This window comes from Chlorocebus sabaeus, chromosome 13 (genome assembly GCF_047675955.1).
Source record: "Chlorocebus sabaeus isolate Y175 chromosome 13, mChlSab1.0.hap1, whole genome shotgun sequence".
In the NCBI taxonomy this organism is placed as follows: Eukaryota; Metazoa; Chordata; class Mammalia; order Primates; family Cercopithecidae; genus Chlorocebus; species Chlorocebus sabaeus.
This window is the reverse complement of record NC_132916.1, coordinates 33,000,263-33,022,672: the sequence shown is the minus strand read 5'-3', so window position 1 is coordinate 33,022,672 and position 22,410 is coordinate 33,000,263. Positions and strand designations below refer to the sequence as shown.

Sequence of the window (22,410 nt, the reverse complement as noted above, 5' to 3'; positions counted from 1 at the left end):
CCTAGGGCTGGTTGGGTTGGGGAGAAAATGGAGAGTGACTGCTAATGGGTATAAGGTTTCTTTTGAGGTTCATAAAAATGTACTAAGGTTGACTGTGCTGATAGTTGTACAACTGTCAATACACTAAAAACCATTGAATTGTGTACTTTAAATGGAGGAATTATATATAAATTACACCTCAAAAGTTTTTAGAAAAGCAGTGGAGAATTAAAAAGTTGAAAAATATATAGTCAAATCTAAACAAGCATTGACTATATGAAACAATAGTAACAAAAGTACTAATGGAGGTTCCATAAAAACATGGAATTAAAATACTAGAAACAATAATATGCGAGAAGAAAAGAAGAAGAGAGAAAACAACCTAAGGTCCTTATTTTGCTTGAAAGGAAACCAAGGGATATTGATTAGCCTACAAAATTGTTGAACAGTATGTTTGTTCAATTTTAAAGTAAATATGAAAAAACAGAAATATAATCATTTGAAAGATAATATTGATCAGTTCTAAAAACGGCAAAGAAAAGGGAGAAAAAAATGAACAGAAGCACAAAGGAAGATTAAAGAATAAATCCACCACAGTATAGAATCACAATAATGTAAATGGACTAACTTCATAGGTAAAGGACTTAGTTAATTTAAATAAATCCAGCTATATGTCATGTTTTTAAAAAACTGTGTCTTGTTTGTTCCTGATAATTAGAATGATGTTGCATTCCAGTATTTTCTGTGTCTTGTTGCTGACTTTAAATGGGATGTTTTTAGGATTTCACCACTGAGAATAATATTTGCTTTAGGGTTTGGTAGATGCCATTTTTCAGGTTAAAGAACGTTCCTTTTTTGTTGTTGTTTTTTGAGACTGGATCTTGCTCTGTCACCCAGGTTGGAGGGCAGTGGTGTGACCATGGCTCACGGCAGTCTCAACCTCCAGGGCTCAAGCAATCCTTCCATCTCAGTCTCCCGAGTAGCTAGGACTACAGGCATACATCACTATGCCCAGCTAAGTTTTAAAAGTTTTTTTAGAAAGGGGATCTCATCATGTTGCCCAGGCTGTCCTCAAACTCCTGGGCTCAAGCAATCTTTCAGCCTTGGCCTCCCAAAGTGCTGGAATTACAGACATGAGCTGCTGTGCTCAGCAAGGAATGTTCCTAGTTATCTGAGAGAAGTTCTATTTAGGGTGTTGAGGGAAAATAGCTAACTTAGAATTCTATATAGAGCTAAGCTATCATTCAAGAATGAGGATGAAATAAAAAGACATGCCATTTACATTTATAGTTTTTTAAAAACTATAAGTTACCTAGAAATAAATCTAACAAATGACATGAAACTTTTACAAAGAACGCTCTAAAACCTCGTTGAAAGATAGAAAACCTGAAAAAATGATGAGATATACCCTGTTTATGTATGGAAAGACAACAGCTTAATAGTAGCAGCTTTCCTAAATTTATACTACTAATTTAATAACTTCTGTTCAAAATCCCTGGAGAATTGTTTTCACTACCTTGATAAGCAGATCAGAATATCCATCCAGAAAAATCAAGGGGTTAAGAATAGCCCAAACATTTTTTTTTTTAAGTGACAGGATCTCGCTCTGTCACTCAGGCTGGAGTGCAGTAGTATAATCATAGCTCACTGCAGCCTCAAACTCCTGGGCCCAAGTGATCCTCCTGCCTTAGCCTCCCAAAGTGTTGGGATTCCAGGTATGAGCCACAGTGCCAGGCCACAATTTTGAGACAGTATAAAGAGAAAGGATTCACCCTAACAGCAAAACTTATGACAAGCTCACAGTAATTAAAATATTCTGGGCACGGGGTGGCAATGGTGGCCACTGGGGCTGTGGAAGCGGGGTCCCGGGGTCAGCCATCGCCCCCTTGCCCACCCCAGTCTCACCGCCTGTCCTGGGTCATCTGTTCTGGCCCATCAGCGCTGAGGATGAGGAGCAGCATCCCACCCAGATCGAGTCACTGTGCATGAACTGTTACGGCAATGGCATGACACACCTCCTGCTCACCAAGATTCCCTTCTGAGAAATAATCGTGAGCTCCTTTTCCTGCCACCCCTGTGGCTGGAACAACACAGAGATCCGGTCGGCAGGCAGGATCCAGGACCAGGGAGTGCGCTACACTTGGACCTTCAGGGCTCTGTAGGACATGAGAGAAATGGTGAAGACTGACTCTGCTACCACAAGGATTCCTGAGCTAGATTTTCAAATTCCTGCCTTTAGCCAGAAAGGAGCTCTGTCCACTGTTGGAGGATTGATCACCCATGCTATCTCTGGCCTGGAGTGGGACCAGCCTGCAGGAAGGGCAAACAAAGATGCCACAGTTGAAAGAATTGATGAGTTCGTTGTCAAACTGGAGGAGCTAAAGCAAGCAGTCTCCCCTTTCACTCTGATCATTGATGATCCCTCAGGGAACAGCTCTGTGGAAAACCCATGTGCTGCTCAGAAAGATGATGCCCTGGTGATCACACACTACAACCGGACCCGACAGCAGGAAGAGATGCTGGGGCTCCAGGCAGAGCACCAACAGAGAAGCCAGAAGAGGAAGATCTCAGAAATGAAGTGCTCCAGTTTAATACAAATGGCCAGAATGAAATGCCCCGGCTCAGACCAACATGAAGCTAGTACAAATCCCTGCCTTTAAGGAGGTTATCATCATGGCTACCAACTGCAACAACTGCAGGCATCAGACCAACGAGGTGAAATCTGGAGAAGCAGTAGAACCCTTGGGCACCAGGATCACCCTCCACATCACAGGTCCCTCACATATGACCAGAGACCTCCTCAAGTGTGAGGTTTGTAGTGTGGAAATCCCAGAGCTAGAATTTGACTGGGAATGGCCATCCTCGGGGGCAAGTTCACCACATTGGAAGGGCCACTGAAAGATATCTGGGAACTGGTGACCAAAAGCCCTTTCACACTGGGCGACAGTTCCAATCCTGGCCAGACAGAGAGACTGCAGGAGTTTAGCCAGAAGATGGACCCGATCATCGAAGGTAATATGAAGACCCACTTTATTATGGATGATCCAGCAGGAAACAGTTACTTGTAAAACGTGTATGCACCTGAAGATGATCCTGAGATGAAGGTGGAGCATTACAAGCGCACCTCTGACCAAAATGAGGAGCTAGAGCTCAGTGACATAAAGACAGAGGGCTATGAGGCAGGCCTGGCTCCACAACAGTAGCATGGGTGGGCCAAGGGCCAGCTCTCCAGTGCTGCTCATTCTGCAGGTTATTTATTAGCATTGGAAGGAGGCTGGGAGTGTCTTCCCCACCAGCCCTTGCCCATGGTGGGGAGGACATCTGGTCTGAGTCAGAGATCTAGGCACATTTTCTAAACAGCTTGTGATGCAAGTGCGAGTCTATTGTGTTACTTGACCTTATTCTGGAGGTTTTGAATTGGCCTAGGAAGAAATCCAGAAATGAACCAGGGGTATGTCATTACCACTTTTTTCATATCAAGTCCTTACCCTCCTTCCACATAATGCTCTGCCTCTAAGGTTGGAACTCTGAAGCTGGAGAAGGTGGAATAAAATTACACCTGGAAAATAAAATAAAATAAAATATTCTGGTATCAGCATTTGGCTAAATAGATCAATGGGGCAAATTTTCTGAAAAAGAAACACACATAAGTAGGAACTTAAGATATAAGAGGTGACACTGCAAATCAGCAGGGAAAGGATGACTATTCAATAAATGGCACTAGGACTATTGGCTAATAATATTTTCTAAGGGAAAAATTAGATTCATACCTCACTGCGTGAACAACAATAAATTTCAGATGTGTTAAGGAAAAGAAGTAAACATTTAGACAGAACTATAGGAAAATATTTCTATGATATCCAAGGAGGGCAGGGTTTCTTAAACAATACAAAGCAAAAAATTATCATGGAAAACTGAGAAGTTGAAGTGTATAATTTTTTAAAAACTTCTTAACGACAAGTGGCACTAATAGCAAAGCAAGAAGACACACACAGACTTGGAGAAAATAGTTACATCCCACATTTCCAACCAAGGATTACTATCCAAAATATATAGCTAGTTCCTACAAATAAACAAGAAAAAGAGAAACAACCAAACATCAAAAAGGCTTAAGGATGTCAATAAGCAACTGGCAAAAGAGGCCATTTAATGGTCTATAGATGCATGAAAATGTGCTCGCCTTTATTAGTAGTCAAGGAGATGCAAATTAAAACAAATAGATTCTATTTCATGCCTATTAGACTGGGAATTTCTTGAAAAAACTCTGACAATACCAAGAGTTGACGAGAATGGAGAAATGGATACTTACATCCACGGCTAGTGGGTGTGTAAAAATGACAGACCCAGTGTAGAGAGTGATTTGGCAACACCTGGTAAAGTTACTGCATAACCTATGATCAAAAATTCTGCCACTGTATGTCTAGAAGTTCCCAAGAGACACATGGGTCCAAGGAGATATGAACAAAAGCACATTCTTTCAGCACTCTGGGTAATAGCTTAAAAGTGGAAACAAGCTACCTGACCTTCAGGAACAAAATGGGCAAATCAAATGTGGATTATTCATGCAATGCAATGCTGCACAGCCATTAAAATGAGTGAACTAGATCCTTATCACCTACGTGGATACATCTAAAACGTGTAATGATAAACTAGAAAGATGCAACATAAATATTTATACAGTATAATTTACATAAAATGTAAAGTGTATGAAACGGTAGTATATATAATTTACTAATACGTTAAAGATACCCACATCTTCCTGGTTATGGCTCAGATCTATGAAGAGGGGAGAGAGAGGCCTCCTAAACCAGGTGTCTGAATGTTACAACATCTAGAAAGACCCTTGAACTTACACTTCATGAAAGAGAAAAAGAGTGTTTTTTAAAAGAGCAACTGAGCTACTAATGAGAATTTGGCACTATTTATGTTTTTATGTACAAAGAACCCTAAAGGATATTCGATGGGTTCTGGTATCAGTTTTCTTCACTTAGGAGCTGATGCTACTAACCCTCAGTCAGTGGGGCTAAGAGAACAGTTCTGACCTAGCTCCTGTCTCCTACAGGTCCTTCAGGAGCAAAATGGGCAAACAAAATGTGGATTATTCGCACAATACAACACTGGGTTATTCTCCCTCACCCAGCCTACAAGTTTGCCCAGAAAATCCCCATCCTGCTTCTGTTGGATTCTTTCCTGTGTTTCCTTTGCCAGTTGCTGAAAGTACAGTACCGTTCTAGCATCCCAAATTTTACCTGCTGATTTCTGTTGAAGACTCTACAGCCCAACTCTACCTTTCTGATGGGTCTGGACCTGTGCCTATTCAGTACATGTGCCTGTTCAGGGGAGCTGCCTCCCTGGACAGGGTTAGCTTTTCTCTAGGTGCTACAATGCTGGGCAAAGGGTCTTTAAATCCCCTTTGGTTTGGAGTGACAGAACCATAATCCTTCCTGAGCTCCTTGTTTAAACACACATATACACACACATGCTTTCATATACATGCACATGTACAAACACACATATGCACAAACTCAGACAAAAAAATGCACACACAAATACCTACACCACTCCCTTCTCTGCAATAGGAGTCGGGAATGCTTGGTTACTCTAAATCCAGTATTGTATAGGTATTGTGTGATAGATCTGATTTTAAAATGGAAGACAATGGGAATAATAGGATTTGCTATTCACGAACACATAGATCTCAAATATCAAAGGACAACTGTATGATACCATTGGAACCATTATAACACAATAGCCGTCTCCCACTCGCCAAGCTCAGAGCATACGACTTTCCTTTTTCACGTTGGGAGCAGAGTTGATTGAATTACACTCTTCAGTTCTTTTTCCATTACCATGACTGTGTGTGAGGTCCCTCTCTAGTTTTACAACTGTGCTTCCTTTTATATTCCCCTTTGTGCCTGATTCCACTTTCATTTCCTGTGGTCCCACTCACAGGCATCTGCTGGAATGGGTTTGATAGCTGCCCAATTGTTATTTATCCTGTTGCTTTTCTACTGGGACGGCATGGCAAGAGGATGTTTGTTTCTGATTCATTATGCTGATTCTTTTTATTAAGCAGCCATACAATTTCAGGTGTAGTGCCGGAGTGGATCCCACTGTGGAATCCAGCAGCCAAACAATGTGAACTGAACATCTGTTTATTTTTGATGGTGGGTCCTGGGGCGTCAGTTCCATTATTTTGTTTGCATTATAGAATTTGGCTAACAAGATCACACTCCTGTTTAAAAAAAAAAAAAAAAAAAAAAAAAGTGTGCCCTTTAAATTGGGAAAATGCTCATCTCATCTGTCCTGAATGAGTTAACAGTGCTTCTGCCTGCAAGCAGAGTGTGCGATGACTCACCGTCCCACGAAGACGCCTTCCCTTCTACCTAAGTCTGTCCCACAGAACCCCACGTGCGGGCGTCCCTGGAACCTGGCCCATAGGTGGCAGTCTCCCTTCATCGTTCCCGGACTACGAACCTCGGAAGGGCAGCCTGAGACAGCAGTTGCTTTTGCTTTTTCTTCGGGTTTCCTAATATTTAATGTTCCCTCCACTTAAGTTCCCCCTCCGTCCCACAGAGAGTGTAGAGACTGCATCCCTGGAGGCGAGCAAACGACAAAAGAAACTTCGCTTGGAACCAAAGTCGGGAGACCTGGGTTGTGCCGACTCTCAATGCGATTGTTTTGGAATTTTGCTGAAGCTCTCTTGCAGAATTGCTCTGTAAATGGCAAGAAGAAATGCCTTTCACTATAAACAGAAAATAAAGCTTTCACAAGTTGTCATATTTTTTAAAAGCAATCATGCTGATGCAAGTTTTTATCCCCTCTGTTTAGTCTTGCCTCCCCTCCCTGCCAACACACCCCCACAGAATTTGGGATGAATCTTTGCGAGTGAAGTAAAAGTAGGCATTCTCTCCAACATGTGCCCTTCCTCCAGCCCCTCACAGAGCCTATTCAACAAGATATCAAACGGCCATAGGCAGAGACGAGTGTGCATGCGTGTATGAGTGTGCGCGTGTGTGTGCGAGTATGTGTGTATGCAGACAATACTAGATGGAGAGTCAAAGGGAAATCAAGAGATCCAGAAAAGGGGCACCACCTTCTCACCTTCCTTCCACCCCACTCCTCCTCACCCCAGGAGGGAAGGCAGGTGGAGCGCTAATCCCGTCCCAGGCCCTTTTGGGCGAGCCTGCCCAATGGGTTTCTAATCAGTCAACACTTTGGGCCGGCCCCCACTGTTTATGGCACCAAAGGGACTTTAAATCACTAGCAGGTGTCAAAATGCTGGAGGAATGTGCTTGCCTAGGAAGCCACAAGGAGTGATTCATCAGCATTTGTAAAAACCGCCTTGGCAAAAAGAGGTTGAACCCAGCACTGGGGGCAGATTTTGTGGATTTCAGTTGAATCAGCAAACAGAATACTTTTTAAATCTTAGCAGCACCTGGTTCTGAAAAGGACACCCCCCATAAAGAAAGGGCTGCCTTGTCTGTGCTGGAAGGAGACTTTCCCTGCCTCAAGGTGCTTCTCCTCCCCAGATCAGAGACCTCATTCGATGCTTGGTCCCTCTCCCTTCCTAAGATTGGCAGAGGGCTTGGAGATTTTCACCTGGGCTTTGGGACAAAGCCAACACAGGATGTCCTGAGTTACAGCAAGCATTTCTGAATGGAGGTAGCCATTGGTCAGCCTGCTCTAAAGAAGGCCAAGTTCATGTTCCCCCCAGGGTAGGTGGGGATTTAGGCTGAGGTGGGTAAGTCACTTGAGGTCAGGAGTTCAAGACCAGCCTGGCCAACATGGTAAAACCCTGTCTCTACTAAAAAATGCAAAATTAGCTTCAGCCTCCCAAGTTGCTGGGATTACAGGTGTGCACCACCAAGCCCAGCTAATTTTGCATTTTTAGTAGAGACAGGGTTTTACTGTGTTGGTCAGGCTGGTTTTGAACTCCTGACCTCAAGTGACCTACCCACCTCAGCCTCCCAAAGTGCTGGGATTAGAGTCATGAGCACCACACCTGGCCAGGTTCTCAAAATCTATAAAATAAAGCCTCAGGGGGGGTGTTTAAACTCTGCTGGAACAGGGGCCCAGCAGACCTTCCTGCTTTGTCTCCCACACCTGCTGTTAAGACACTGTCACTGTTCCAGCCCAGCCCTCAGTTCCTCTCACCCCACCCTGCTCTTGGAGATCCTTCTCCCCCAGGTCTGTTTCTTATCTCACTGTTTCCACGAACCTGATCCCTCCAGAGTCGACTACCCAGCCCCACTCTTGCTCTCGTGGGCACCCAGCTGTCCCATGGCATCTGAGTGTGCACAGCCTCATGGTTCGGCTGCTGTGCCCATCCTGCCGTTTTCCTCCAGGACTCATATGTTTCCTGTGAGCACCCTCCAGCTTTCAGTGCATTTCCCCTAATACTCAGCACTGCGTCTTCCAGTCAGCAAAGCTGAACCTTTGTTGGTGAGATCTGAAATCAAACCATGTTAGCATATGAAAATAAATACAAGTATCAGGCCTCATCTGACTCCATTCAACGTAAGAGGCACCATTCATTCGCTTCTAAGAGAAGAAAATTAGTAATGTAAAACTAGAAATGAATTAGCTAATGAGCAGAAGGACAAAGAATGTTCAGCCTCTCTAGAATGCAAAGACTTCAGAATTGTTTGTGAAAATAAGGAAATGCCAAATTTGACAAATCAAATTAACAAATTTAGAGGAAATTACATTGGTCACCACCGCCAGAGTCACAGTGAGACATGAACTCTCAGGACTGCCAGCAATGCAAATGAGAACAGCACTTCTCCAAAAGTTTTATAAAATGTCTCAAGAGTCTTAAAAATTTTTAATTACATATGTGGCTCACATTTTGTTCTATTGAACAGTACTGTATTAGACAACTGCATTTTTTGGTAAAAGACAAAGAAAGCTGCTAGGTGAGGTTATTTCTGGTTCTAGAATTATGAGTGATTTTAGTTTTGTTCTGTTTTTAAATTTTTTTGATACATGGTCTCGCTCTGTCTCCCTGGCTGGAGTGCTGTGGCGCAATCTCAGCTCACTGCACCCTTGACCTTCTGGCTCAAATCTCAGCTCACTGCACCCTTGACCTTCTGGCTCAAGAGATCCTCCCACCAAAGCCTCCTGAGTAGCTGGGACTATGGGAGGCACGTGCCACCACACCTGGCTCATTTTAAAAATTTTTTGTGGAAACAGGATGTTGTTATGTTGCCCAGGCTGGTCTTGAACTCCTGAGCTCAAGCAATCCTCCTGCCTCAGCTGCCCAAAGTGCTGGGATTACAGGCATGAGCCACCACCTAGCCTAGTTTTGTACTTTACACTCTTCTGTACACTGTTTTCTCAATGAGCATTTATTTCTAATATTTCATGTCTTTTGTGGAGCCTTCCCCAAACTCCCAGACTGGTGTCAGATGCATCATGACTTTCTACACTTCTTCTCTGCCGTATTCATTAGAGTTGGAAGTTATATGGCTGGTTGTTTGATTCATTTCTGCCTGCTCAGCAGATCCTCAAGTCCATGAATCTGGGACCCAGGTCTGTTTTGCTCACTTTTGTGTCCCCAGCACTTAGCTCAGTACATAGCGTGTGGTAAGTATTTAATAAAGACTGGTTAAATGAATGGATGAATACTTGATTAAAGAAAAAAGTTACTTCCTAGAATCAGAAGAATCCAAGTCACTGTAACTATAAAATCAAGGAAGTCATAAGAGCAATATTTGCAAACTTCAGTAAAAAGGTGATCAGCACAGATTTTGGAGGGGCAACAGCCATGAGATCTGCTGCAGGGAGTGCCGCTGATCAAGGGCCCCAGCTGCTGTGCTCTGAATCTATCAACACATCTGAGGCTGAGCTTCCCAGGGGCTGCCCCCAGTCAACCTCTCAGTGTAGCAGGAATAGGAAGGCACGCTTTCTCCTGGGAGAGATGGGACTTCTGATGGGCAGTTTTGGCTCAAGGACGTTCATTGACCTTGTCAAAATTTCCTTCCCTCTCTCCTGTCTTCTCCAGGGTCAGACCTTCATTACACTCTGTGTGTTCTCCCCATCACCTCTGGCTCCATCCTCATTTTCCATTACAGGTGTGTTCCCCAGTAAATTACTTGCATCTCAGAGGACACAAATAACACAAAGAAGAACATTACTTCCAAAATTCAAATATATATTATCTACTTTTAAAAATGGCCAATACATGCACATTGTAGGAAATTTGAACAGCAAAAAGTTTTTGAAGTGGATATATTAAAGGAAAGTTGCTTTTTTTTTTTTTTTTTTGAGACAGAGTCTCGTTCTGTTGCTCAGTCTGGATTGCAGTGGCGCTATCTTGGCTCACTGCAACCTCTACCTTCTGGGTTCAAGTGATTCTTCTGCCTCAGCCCCCCAAGTAACTTGGACTACAGGCATGTGCCACCATGGCCAGCTAATTTTTGTACTTTTATTAGAGACAGGGTCTCACCATGTTGGCCAGGCTGGTCTTGAACACCGAACCTCAGGTGATCCGCTCGCCATGGCCTCCCAAAGTACTGGGATTACAGGTGGGAGCCACCATCCCTGGCTGGAAAGTTGCTCTCTCATCTCTTTCCTCTGACCCCTGATTACCTTCTAAATATTCTCCTTCCTCTCTCAGAAGTCAATCTCTGTCTACTCTTCCACACTATGCACTATTTTTACATTGCTTTTGTGACTAGAGTATGGAATACTAGTCATGACCATACACACCATACATATATATTAGGCCCCATTCTTTATATGGCTCCACAGTATTCCATTGCATCTAACTGTTTCCACATTGACAAACATTTAGGTTTGTCAACATTTAGGTATTTCAAATCCTCACCATGGAGGTGAAGACTTGAAGATGGAGAGTGAGACTCCATCTCAAAAAAAAAAAAAACAGAAAAAAGTGGAATTGTCAAAATATATTTTATTAAGCCCAATATATCAAAAATATTACCATTTCAACAAGTAATCAGTGTAAAATGTATCAATGAGATATTTTACATTCTTTTCCTCATACTATATCTTCAAAATCTGATGTGTATTTTATACTCACAGCACATCTCACTTTGGACTGGGGCTAGTAACCAACACAATGGACAGCACAGCTCTAGAGAGTGTCCAGATGAATAGAGCTTGGCTCCCTGAATGACCGGAAGAGAGACTATACAACCTGGTAACAGCCAACTGTACATGACATACATAAGGAAGAACTTCAATTATGTGAAACCATTGAGAACCTGGGGTTTGTTATAGCAGTTACGTGATTTTATATAATTAATATGAGATCATACTCTACTTTTTCCAGATGGCTGTCACTTATGAAATAATTGATAATTTATCTTTTTCACCAATAATTTGAAAATCATCTTTCTCATGTTCTATATCTCTATATGCTTTTGGATTTATTCCTTGACTTTCAATTTAGACCTACTTATCTATAGAAACTATTATTATTTTGAGACAGGGTCTCACTCTGTTGCCCAGTCAGGAGTGTAGTGGTGCAATCTTGGCTCACTGCAACCTCCCCCTCCCGGGTTCAAGAGATTCTCCTGCCTCAGCCTCCCAAGTATCTGAGACTACAGGCACGTACCACCATGCACAGCTAATTTTTTTGTTCAATTTTTTTTTTTTTTTTTTGAGACAGAGTCTCACTCTGTCGCCCAGGCTGGAGTGCAGTGGCATGATCTCGGCTCACTGCAAGCTCCGCCTCCCAAGTTCACGCCATTCTCCTGCCTCAGCCTCCCCAAGTAGCTGGGACTACAGGTGCCCGCCACCATGCCTGGCTTATTTTTTGTATTGTTAGTAGAGATGGGGTTTCACTGTGTTAGCCAGGATGGTCTCGATTTCCTGACCTCGTGATCCGCCCATCTTGGCCTCCCAAAGTGCTGGGATTACAGGAGTGAGCCACCGTGCCCAGCCTTGTTCAATTTTTAGTAGAGACAGGGATTCACCATGTTGGCCAGGCTGGTCTCAAACTCCTATAGATGTGAGCCACTGCACCCAGCCCTGAATCTATTATTTATTGATCAATAAATATTGACCTATTTGTTCATCAGTGTCATACTGGTTTTGTTTTTTGAGACAGGGTCTCACTCTGTCACCCAGGTTGGAGTGCAGTGGCACGATCAGAGCTCATTGTAGCCTCAACTTCCCTGGGCTCAAGTGATCCTCCTGCCTCAGCCTCACAAGTAGCTGAGACTATGGGTGTGCGCCACCATGCCCAGCTAATATTTTAGTTTTTTATGTTTAGTAGAGACGGGGTTTCTCCATGTCGCCCACGCTGGTCTCAAACTCCTGGGCTCAAGCAATCCACTCACCTTGGAGTGTCTTACTGTTTTAACTGTTACCTTCTAGTATGTTTTAATATTAGTAATAGTAATAGTAAGGCTATTACCCCCTGTGGTAAGCAGAATTCTAAGTTGATCCCCAAGGTTCCCCCTCCCCGGTATAAACATCTTTTATAACCCCTGGAATTTGTGAATGACAGGATAGTTACTCCACGATTAAGTTATGTTCTTTGGCACAGCTGACTTTAAAAAAGAGAGATTGTGCTGAATAGACCTGACCCAGGTGAGACCTTAAAATAGAACGGGCTTTTCCTGGAGACGTAGATTCAACACATGAAAGGAAATCAGTATGAGGGAAATTCTCTCTGGTTGGCTTTAAAAATGGAGGGGGCTGTGTGGCAAGGAATGAGGGAGGCCTCTGGGGAGCTGAGAGCCCCTGGCTGACAGTCAGCAAGGAAACTGGGTCCTCAGTCCTAGAACCACAAGGAATTAAATTTGGCTAACACGCTCAATGAAATTGGAGGCTGATTCTCCCGCAGTCCCTCCTCCAGATAATACGCAGCGTGGCTGACATCTGGATTTCAGCCTCATTAGACCCGGAGCTGAGAACCCAGTCTTGCTGTGTTGGGACTTCTTACCCACAGAACTGAGAGCTAATACATAGGTATTGTGTTAATCCACTAAATTTATGGTAATTTGTTATGCAGTAATAGAAAACTAATACACCTCCTTGTATCCTTTTTCAGATTTGTTTCTGGTTAGTAATTATTTATTTTTATAATAGACTATACAATCAGCTTATTTAATTCCAAAAGAATGTTCTGATAGTATTTTTATTGTTATTGTTTTACATTTATATATTAATTTAGGGAGAATTGACATATTTACAGTGTTGAATATTCCTACCCAAGAACATCATGTCTATTTTTTAAAGTCTTCATTTGCATTTTCAAGTTTTCTCTACATAGTCCTTGCACAATTTCCTTTTAAATTTATTCTGGCTCTGCGTAGTAGTAGCGCCTGCCTGTAGTCTCAGCTACTCTTGAGGCTGAAGTGAGAGGAGCACTTGAAGCCAAGAGTTTGAATCCAGCCTGGGCAACAAAACGAGACTCTGTCTCAAAACAAACACACAAAATAATTTGTTCTGGACAACTTATTTTTTTGTTCCCATTATACGTGAGTTTTTTCTTTTGTTACATTTTAACTGGCTATTGTTTCTACATAATGAGACTATTGATTTCCTAATGTTAACTCTGTAACATGCTTCTTAAATAAATTTTCTTATTATTTATGATTTATTTTCAGTTGATTGTCTTGAATTGTAAAGTAATTATCTACACAAAATGGTAATTTTATTTCCTACTTTCAAGTTTTCATACCTCTATTTTTCTCTTGTTTAATTATGTTGACTAGCATTTCCAGTTCATTGTTAAATAATAATACATATTTTCATCTATTTTCTGACTTTAATGGGTCTGTTTCTTTTATTCTAGATTTTTACAGCAATAATCATTAGGTGACACTGGGCTATAATTTTATTTATTTTTGTTGCCATTTTGTTGGGTTTTAATATCAATGTTATACTGGCTTCATAAGAAGAATTTGCACCTTTGATTCTCCTCCTTTGTTCCGAAACATCTTAAATAGCATTGAAATTACCAGTTTCTTAAAAGTTTTATAGAATTTGCTTAATAAACTATATGAGCCTATTGCTATTTAGTTGTTAATATTATTAATAACATTTTCTAATTTCTCCATGTTAATTTGTTTAGTTTTCTTTTTGTTCTGACCAATTTTGGCAATTTATGTTTCCTAGAAAAACATCCATTTAGCAATTTATTTACATATAGTTAAGCAAAGTAGCCTTTTATGATTCCTTCACTTCATTTATTAAAATTTTATATATTTGTGCTCCCTATTTTCTTGATTAGATTAATTAACATCTATATAGTTTTTTATTTTTCCCCTAAAGAACCAGTTATTGGATTGATTTTTTTTTTTTTAGTATCACCATTTTTCTGTTTTGTAATGCAAAAGTTAAGCTTTTACCTTTAGTATTCTTTCCATCTGTTTGCGTTAGTGTTATTGTTCTTTTAAACTTCTAGAACTGGATACTTCATTTATTTTCTTTCTTGTTTATCGATTTGGCAATATCCCATAGATTCTGATTATATATGTGTTGCTGTTACTTTGTAGATTTCCTATATATATATATATAGATTTTTTTTTTTTTTTTGAGATCGAGTTTCGCTCTTTTTGCCCAGGCTGGAGTGCAATGGCGCGATCTTGGCTCACCACAACCTCCGCCTCCTGGGTTCAAGCGATTCTCCTGCCTCCGCCTCCCGAGTAGCTGGGATTACAGGCATGTGCCACCACCCCGGCTAATTTTGTATTTTTAGTAGAGACGGGGTTTCTCCATGTTGGTCAGGCTGGTCTTGAACTCCCGACCTCAGGTGATCCACCTGCCTCGGCCTCCCAAAGTGCTGGGATTACAAGCGTGAGCCACCGTGCCTGGCGATTTCCTATATTTTTAAATTTCCTATTTGATCAAAAAGTTAATGAAGAGTTTAAATGCTCTAAATGATAAGGTTTTTAGATTTATAATTATTTAAAAACTAATTTCCATTTTGTGGAAATGCTGATAATTTTACCTGCACTATTTCTCCATTTTGCAAATTAGTGAAGTATTATTTTAATCTAAGAGTAACATTTTTGTGATTATTGCATGAGTACTTTAAAGAAGATATATTCTGATATAGCATTTGAATATATGTTCACAAAGACTATCTTTTAAATTGCATTATTTTAGTCTTCAATATTCTTATTTTTTTGTACCTGTCAAAGTCTCAGGTAAAAGAATTAAAATCTTCTACCATTAGTGTTTTTCTATTTCTCTTTGAATTTCTGTAGTTTATGTTTTATGAATTTATCACTATTATAACTTACCATATATCTATTTATAACTACTAGGGTTTCATTGTGGTTTACACTTTTAGCATTACAAAACATCATGCTTTGTCTTGCTTAATACTTCTTGTTTAAATTCAAACTTGTTTGATTTTAGCCGTGCCAATTCCTATTTTTTATTTGCCTTTGTTTCGTATGATTTTGTCAATCCTTTGTTTTCAGGCTTTCAACAACACATTGTTTTACATGGAGTCTTATGTATAGCCCATGAGGCATTTTTACTTTGAAGTTTAGTTTGAGTTTTTTCTTTTATCTAAACAGAAGGACTGGCCACTTCCAACCAGATTACCAGGGCGTTTTCCTCCCTGCCTCCAACACCAGCTTCCCATCGTCCATTTCTGTTCTGCCTTCAGGTGAACTAGAGTGTCAGCCTCCCTCACCAGGCTTCCTACCAGACCGTGAGAAACACCTTCTGAGACCAAGACAAAATGCAGGACACTTACTTGAAAATTGAGTATAAAAGCGCTACGTGTTTACTCCTCCCTCAGTCTCATGAGCATGTTTATATAAATCACACAATATCAACGTGTTCACACATCTGTTTTGGGTGGAGGGACATTGTATTTGGGGCTTTTAATTTGTAGAAGCCACTGAAATTGACATCATTGACTATTAGAGTAAATAGAAACCGTTAGATACTACATAGGTGTATATTTGAAACATAAGACACAAGCAACTGTTTTTTCATAGCATCAGTTACTGCAAACTGTGTGTTCTGATGAAAATACATCATGACTGATAGTCCAAATATCTACTGCTGTGTAATAAACTATTCCAGAACTTAGCAGTAAAAGATAATCATTGTATTATGTTCACAAATTCTGTGGGTTGGAAATTTGGCAAAAGCAAGGTGGGGACAGCTTTTTCATGGCTTTGTAATGTCTAGAGTCTTGGTTGGCAAGACTTGGAGGCTGGGAGCAACTCAGTCATGAGGTACAGGAGTCCTCGGGAGTCAGCCTTACTCATGTGTCTGGTAATTGATGGCATCTGTTGGCTGAGACTTCAACTGGGCCCATTATCCAGAAAACTCTCATCTGGCCTTCGATGTGGCTGAGACTTACTCAGAGCTTGGCAACCTTGGACTTCTTACGTGACAACTTGGGGCTGCAAAGGCAAGTATCCCAAGAGAACCAGGTACAGCAGTGTTGCTTTTTATAACCTAACATTGTAGACATTTAGGATAATTTTTGCCTTATTCCATTGGCCAACTAGTCACTAAAGTGGGTCAACAAATAACTAAGGCCCAGATTGAAGCAGAAGGATACATAAACCTACCTCTCAATGGCAGAAGCATCAAAGAATTTGCAGACATGTTTTATTTTTTATTTTATTTTTGAGACAGGGTCTCACTCTGTCACCCAGGCTGGAGTGTAATGGTGTAATTACAGCCCACTACAGCCTTGACCTCCCAAGCTCAAGGGATCCTCCCACCTTAGCCTCCCAAGTAGCTGAGGCTACAGGCATGCACCACCACACCTGGCTAATTTTTTTTTTACTTCTTTTTTTTTTTTTTTAAAGAGACAGGGTCTCATGATGTTGCCCAGGCTCATCTCAAACTCATAGGATCAAACAATCCTCATACCACGGCCTCCCTAAGTGTTGGGATTACAAGCATGAGCCACCAGACCTGGCCAGTTGTGGCACTTTGTAAGCAGCAACACCAAATTTAACATGTGAAATATGTAAGTTATTGACTAATAACAAATAGTTATTCCAATTTTTAAAATAACTATGAAATACAAGGACAGAAATTTTGAATGAAGTCCCACAAGCTAAAAGCCTGGAGTCCTCAGGAGAGTACAAATGTTCGACTTTCTGTGGGCCTGGCTGGCTTAGAGCCTTCTTGGCCTGCTCCTCCAACCTGCCATGGCTTACACCTTCCCTGATGGAGGGATTATGTATCTTTTGCTAAAAATTACCCCAGAATGATGCAGTGTGTCCTTTCTCCCTGATCCCATGACTGCTACCTTTGCTGCTGTCACACCAACCTCCCATCCATTGCTCTCACTTTATTTCCCCCACTCCATAATTCATGTAATGGACAATTATCACTGATCACGTACCAAACTCTTGAGGAGATATCAAAATGAACAAGGCCATGAAGATATTCTTTAATGCTATCTTTTAGAAGCTTTACTGTTTATCTTTCACGTTTAGGTCTATAATCAATCTGAAAGTGATTTTTGTGTATAGTGTGAGGTAGGGGTCAAATTCCATTTTTCGCAAGTGTATATCCAATTGACTCAGCACATTGTTTATTGAAAAGCTCATCTTTTCTTCACTGCATTGCAGTGGCACCTTTGCTGAAAATAAAAGACTGTATATTTCTGGGTCTGGATTTTTAATTTTGTTCCAATAATCTATTTATTGATATCTACTTGAGGCAATATCATTCTGTTTTAGTTACTGTAGCCTGATAATAACTTGTCATATTTAGTAATGTTAAGAAAATATTTTTTCCTTTTCCAGGTAGTCTTTGCTATTCCTGGACTTTTACCTTTCCATATAAATTTTGAAATTAGCTTATCACTTTCCACAAAATCTGGGCTTTCGATTGGAACCATACTTCATTCTGTCAGGGATCCTATCTACTCCTTCCAATACTAGCTATCTTGACATTTCTCCATGCTATCAAAAAGCTGGGTGAAGTATAGCTTTTATGGTTGTTCCTGACAAGAGGGCCATCTGATACCAGTCACTCCATCATAGTCAGAAGCAGAAGCCCTTTGCAAGCTTTCCGCAATTCTATATAAAAAAAGAAGTTCCATGATAAGAAACCTGTATGACAAACTTTCACTCTGCAGACTATGTTTAAAATCCCACTTTATGAAACAGGATTCATCCACCTGCAGTTGAGAGAAGACATGACCCATATTGCGTTAAACAAACAAAATGTATTGGTTCATATAACTGAAAAAATTCAGGAGAAAAATCATCATATACAAGATTCCAAACAAATTTTTTCAGGATCCAATTTATCTCTCTCTCTCTGTTCTACTTCCTGTTTGTTGAAGCCAATCTCAAATCAGCTCATGACCATAAGATGGTTGTCAGCAACTCCCAGAACTATACTGTCTCAGGTCCACATCCAGGAGAAAAAGAGTGTCTGTTTCAGGATACCTGGGAAAAGTCCTATTGGCTCTAGTTGGGTCACTGCCCATTCCTGAGGCAATCACTTTGCCAAGGTAAATTTGATGGATTCATTAACTTAGGCCCAGGTCAGGTGCCTGTTCCTGAGCCAGCAGTAGATTCAGCTCCTCTAGAAGTCCATGGATTGATAGCATTAGTGGAAGTTCCCAAGCAGGAAGCTGGGGAATGATTAAATGAATGCCAGACAACCAAAAAAGCAAAAGTCTGCTTCACAGCCACACCCAGTGTCTAAATCCACATCACCTAAAGGTACCTGGAAGATCATAGGTTTCCTTGTCAGGTCCTCCAAGGCCACTTCCATGATCTTGCTTCTAGGACTGGAACCCCACCCCCTTCACATGGCCATGGGCTCCACATGTGTGGTCTGCAGGACATACACAGCTCTTCCGGGCCCAGCATGTCCCCATCCATGTGTTCTCTTCCTTCTGTTACCTAAAGTCTTGGCAAGCATTGGGCATGAGGAACAGGGGGATGAGCTTGGTTTTATTCCTTCATTGTCGCCACTTCCCTTTGCTCTCACTATCTCCTCAACAGGACAAGAACAGGATTATCAGGCTTAGCTTCCTAATGCTACCATTTACTGCTGTGATTCTGAAAAAGTCACTTTGCCACTCTGAGTCTCATTTCCTCAGCTGCAAATGGGGCTGATCATGTCTATGCATACTTTACCTCTTTCCAGGCAATCTCTCTAAGAAGAGTTCTATAATATAACAGAGGGAGGATAAGAGGTAACAAGCCCGGAGAAGATATCTTTTTGAATGGCTGTTGAGGCTGCTGGTGATGCTTCTGCTTTGGAAATCTTAAATGTGGAGTTTTTTTTTTTTTTTTCCCCTAAGCATTTCAATAATTGTGAAGGTTAAGTGAAATAGTCTGGAAATGTTTGATAGACTGAAGCTCTAAAGAGATGCTGAATTGTATCATGGGTTCCAGACAGATCATTGCGAAGCTCTTGTTCTACCCCAAGTGTTGTTTGTGTGTAACACGTGTCAAGGGTTTCCACTCTAGGGAACAAAAGCACAAAAGTTTCACTGAAGTCCTTTGGCCTAATCCTCTTAAGAGCTGTTGAAGCCTCCCTGAATTGATCAGAGGCAGTCAAGTGCCTTCTTAAGACAGGAGGCTCTTTCAAGTTTTCTTATTGCTCCTAGTTCTGACGAACCCACTCAAGTTTCCTTGCTACCCCTTCACCATCACTCATACAACACTTGGAACCTGAGATTCTGCTCAAGGTCACAGTGGGCAGGAAGTGGCTGGGCAGGGATCTTTCTAGAATCCACTCTCCTTCTACAGGGCCAAAAGGAGCTAAGACTGCACAGTCACAATGGGTGCATGCTACAGAGGCCTCTGAAAATGCAGGTTTTGACTATACCTCACAGGAAGGACAGGATAGCATCTGAGCAAAAGTTGTGTGTATGAGAAGCAGTGGCAGGTCTGGAAGTGTAATCAGGAAAATCAGCTGCACCTCCTGGCACAGGTGCATAACCCAGAATTGAAGTAATAAGACCAAATTCCCTAATGATCTTTGCAATTCAGAGCCTAGCACAATGCCTCATTTAGTGGCTATTCAGTTGAGTTGATAGTTGGGGTGGAAAGGAATAGATAGATTTAAGAGAAGTCTGGATAGTAGGCACATAAGACATAGGGCTTGTTGAAGGATGAGGACAAAAAAGAGTAAACTATGGCGTTAGACACAGATACATCAGCAGATGCTAGGGGTGGGGAGGCAGTCCAGATGAAACCCAACTGTGGGTTATGAGGAACAACCACGTGGCTGTGTTGCCACAGGTCTTTTCCTCCCCAAATGCAAATACGCCCATTAGTAAGGTACCCTTGGCTGGAAGCCAATCTGGTTTCACCCCTGAAACCGTAAGCATCATTTCCACAGTGCTGTCAGCCTAAGAGGTGAGCTTCATTTTGCCAACAGCTTCTACTGAGATAGGGTTTGTTACTCAGGCATCTAAATAGCTCTATTTTAAAGATAAATTTATTTTCTGCAGATTAGTTCAGCTGATGTATTAGGTAGCCCACAAAAACTCTAAAAAGAAAAGGAAGAAAGAAAAACCTCAACCCTTAATTCTACGGCTCCCTTTAAAGAAGGAAAAAAAAAAGATACCACATAAATCCAAGCTCACTGATCTTCCAGCTCACTTGATTTACCTGGAACAGACTCACACTCAAGGGTGACCTCTTTCAGGAGCAGACTCTGGATTTCTTACCCACCCTGGAATTCTCTGGTACTTCAGTGTTCTCAACTGTATAGTGAAAACAGAACACATTCAAAAGTCTCAGCAGGCCGGGCACAGTGGCTCACACCTGTAATCCCAACACTTCAGCAGGCTAAGGTGGGAGGATTGCTTGAGCCCAGGAGTCCCAGACCAGCCTGGGCAACATAGTGAAACTCCATCTCTACAAAAAAATGTAAAAATTAGCTGGGCGTGGTGGCACATGCCTGTAGTCCCAGCTGCTTAGGAACACTTCAGCCTGGGCAACAGAGCGAGACCTTGTCTAAAACAAACAAAAGAACACTTCTTAGCAAACTGTGTGACTGTGTGCAGGCATATGCAGAGGGACGGGCAGAGCTTAGAGACTGGCTGTAGATAGTGAGGAGTAAGTATAGACAGACACTTCTCGCCCTACCTAGGAATGGTGGAAAGTCTGAGTTGAGGCAATGCTGAGGGCCTTCCTCCTCAGTGCCTAACAGTACAACCTCACATTTACAAAGCATTTCCAGTTTTCATCTCACTCATTCTCCCATTTCCTAGATTGCTGCTGTCAGTCAAGAGCCCTTCCTTAGCTCCAGTTTCACATGGTGCTGGAACCTCCATGCCAGTCCCCACAAGGAGGTCAGGCTGCCACTGCCTGCACATCTGACAAGAAGCAGCCCACCGCCTGGCAAGGCCTCCTGCTTCCATTTTTACAGGTAAACTCCGCCTCCGTTTAGTTTCATCTGCTGGATTAGCTTTGGCCCTGCAGATACCCATATGGATTATGCACTTCCTCATCCTTCTCACCATTTATTTCTGTGCAAACCACCATCATCTCAGCCCATTAAGTGTTCTCCTTACAGGCCTTAAAACCACTGATATAGACCATGATTTCCCAACCATTTACGCTAGTTCCAGTTTGTCAATAACCTTATTAAGCGTATGCTTACAGAACCCAATGCTTACCTGGCCACGCATGCAAGCCCAACATGGTTCCTTGTCCTAGATTCTACACTTGTGCTGGGAGAGTCCATGGTTTTGCTAACTTCTTTGTCAATCCCCATTCATATTGAGACTTGAATCAATTAAAACTCCTAAATCTTCTCGAGTCCAAACCTGTGTATTCCCTTTCCCAAATCTTTTCAACAAATAAACTAGTGTGCATCAAGAACAAATGCTGTCACTGGTGCAATTTTTGTTAAACCTAAATACAATTCTGTGCATTTACCTTAGACGTTTCATCTAAATGTTCCTACAAGTCTCAAGGTCTTCAAGAAAACTTATCTGTCATTTGTCATTAGCTACACTCTAGCTTCATGGCATTCACCAATTTGATGGGTGAGCTTTTTATTTCTTTATTCCAGCCACTGGTACATTGCAATAAAACTTGTCTGTCTATACTAGGGGGGGTGAACAGATGTGATCAAATCTGTTTTTGCAGATTATAGACCTTGTTTGCTCGAAGTCACACGATGGACCTGTGTACTGTGGAGCTGGCACTAGAACTCTGATCTCTTAAAAACCAGAGTGGAGATTTTCCCACAGTGCCACAGGCTGCTGCATGGAATGTTTGCCTCCCCCAGGCCTGGCCACACTTGAGTGGACACTCATCATCCACTCAGCAGGTAGGGGCTTCACACCATTTTCAAGGTGAGCAACTGTATTTATTACCATGTGTTGGCTGATAGAGGGCTATAGCTAGTAACAAAATTATTCTTCACTCACATTCACTTTGACACATCAAGCATCTCTGTCCAAACCCAGCTAGATCCTTCCCCTCTACACCTGCCCGGCTCACCATGATGGGATGGACACGGTCAAATCTGGGCACT

The 22,410-nt window shown here is 41.7% G+C and overlaps 1 long non-coding RNA gene and 1 pseudogene across 1 annotated transcript in view; one reads left to right on the top strand and one right to left on the bottom strand.

Annotated features, from left to right (window-relative positions):
- The window catches only part of LOC140713153 (uncharacterized), an 80,919-nt gene that overhangs the window by 53,013 nt on the left and 5,496 nt on the right, over window positions 1-22,410 (bottom strand). The window contains exons 2-3 of the long non-coding RNA XR_012095025.1: window positions 6,457-6,695; window positions 3,468-3,538 (exon numbers count right to left, since the gene is read on the bottom strand). This is a non-coding gene — a long non-coding RNA (uncharacterized lncRNA). The remainder of the gene's footprint in view (window positions 1-3,467; window positions 3,539-6,456; window positions 6,696-22,410) is intronic.
- On the top strand, window positions 1,322-3,461 carry LOC103240610 (zinc finger protein ZPR1 pseudogene; annotated as a pseudogene).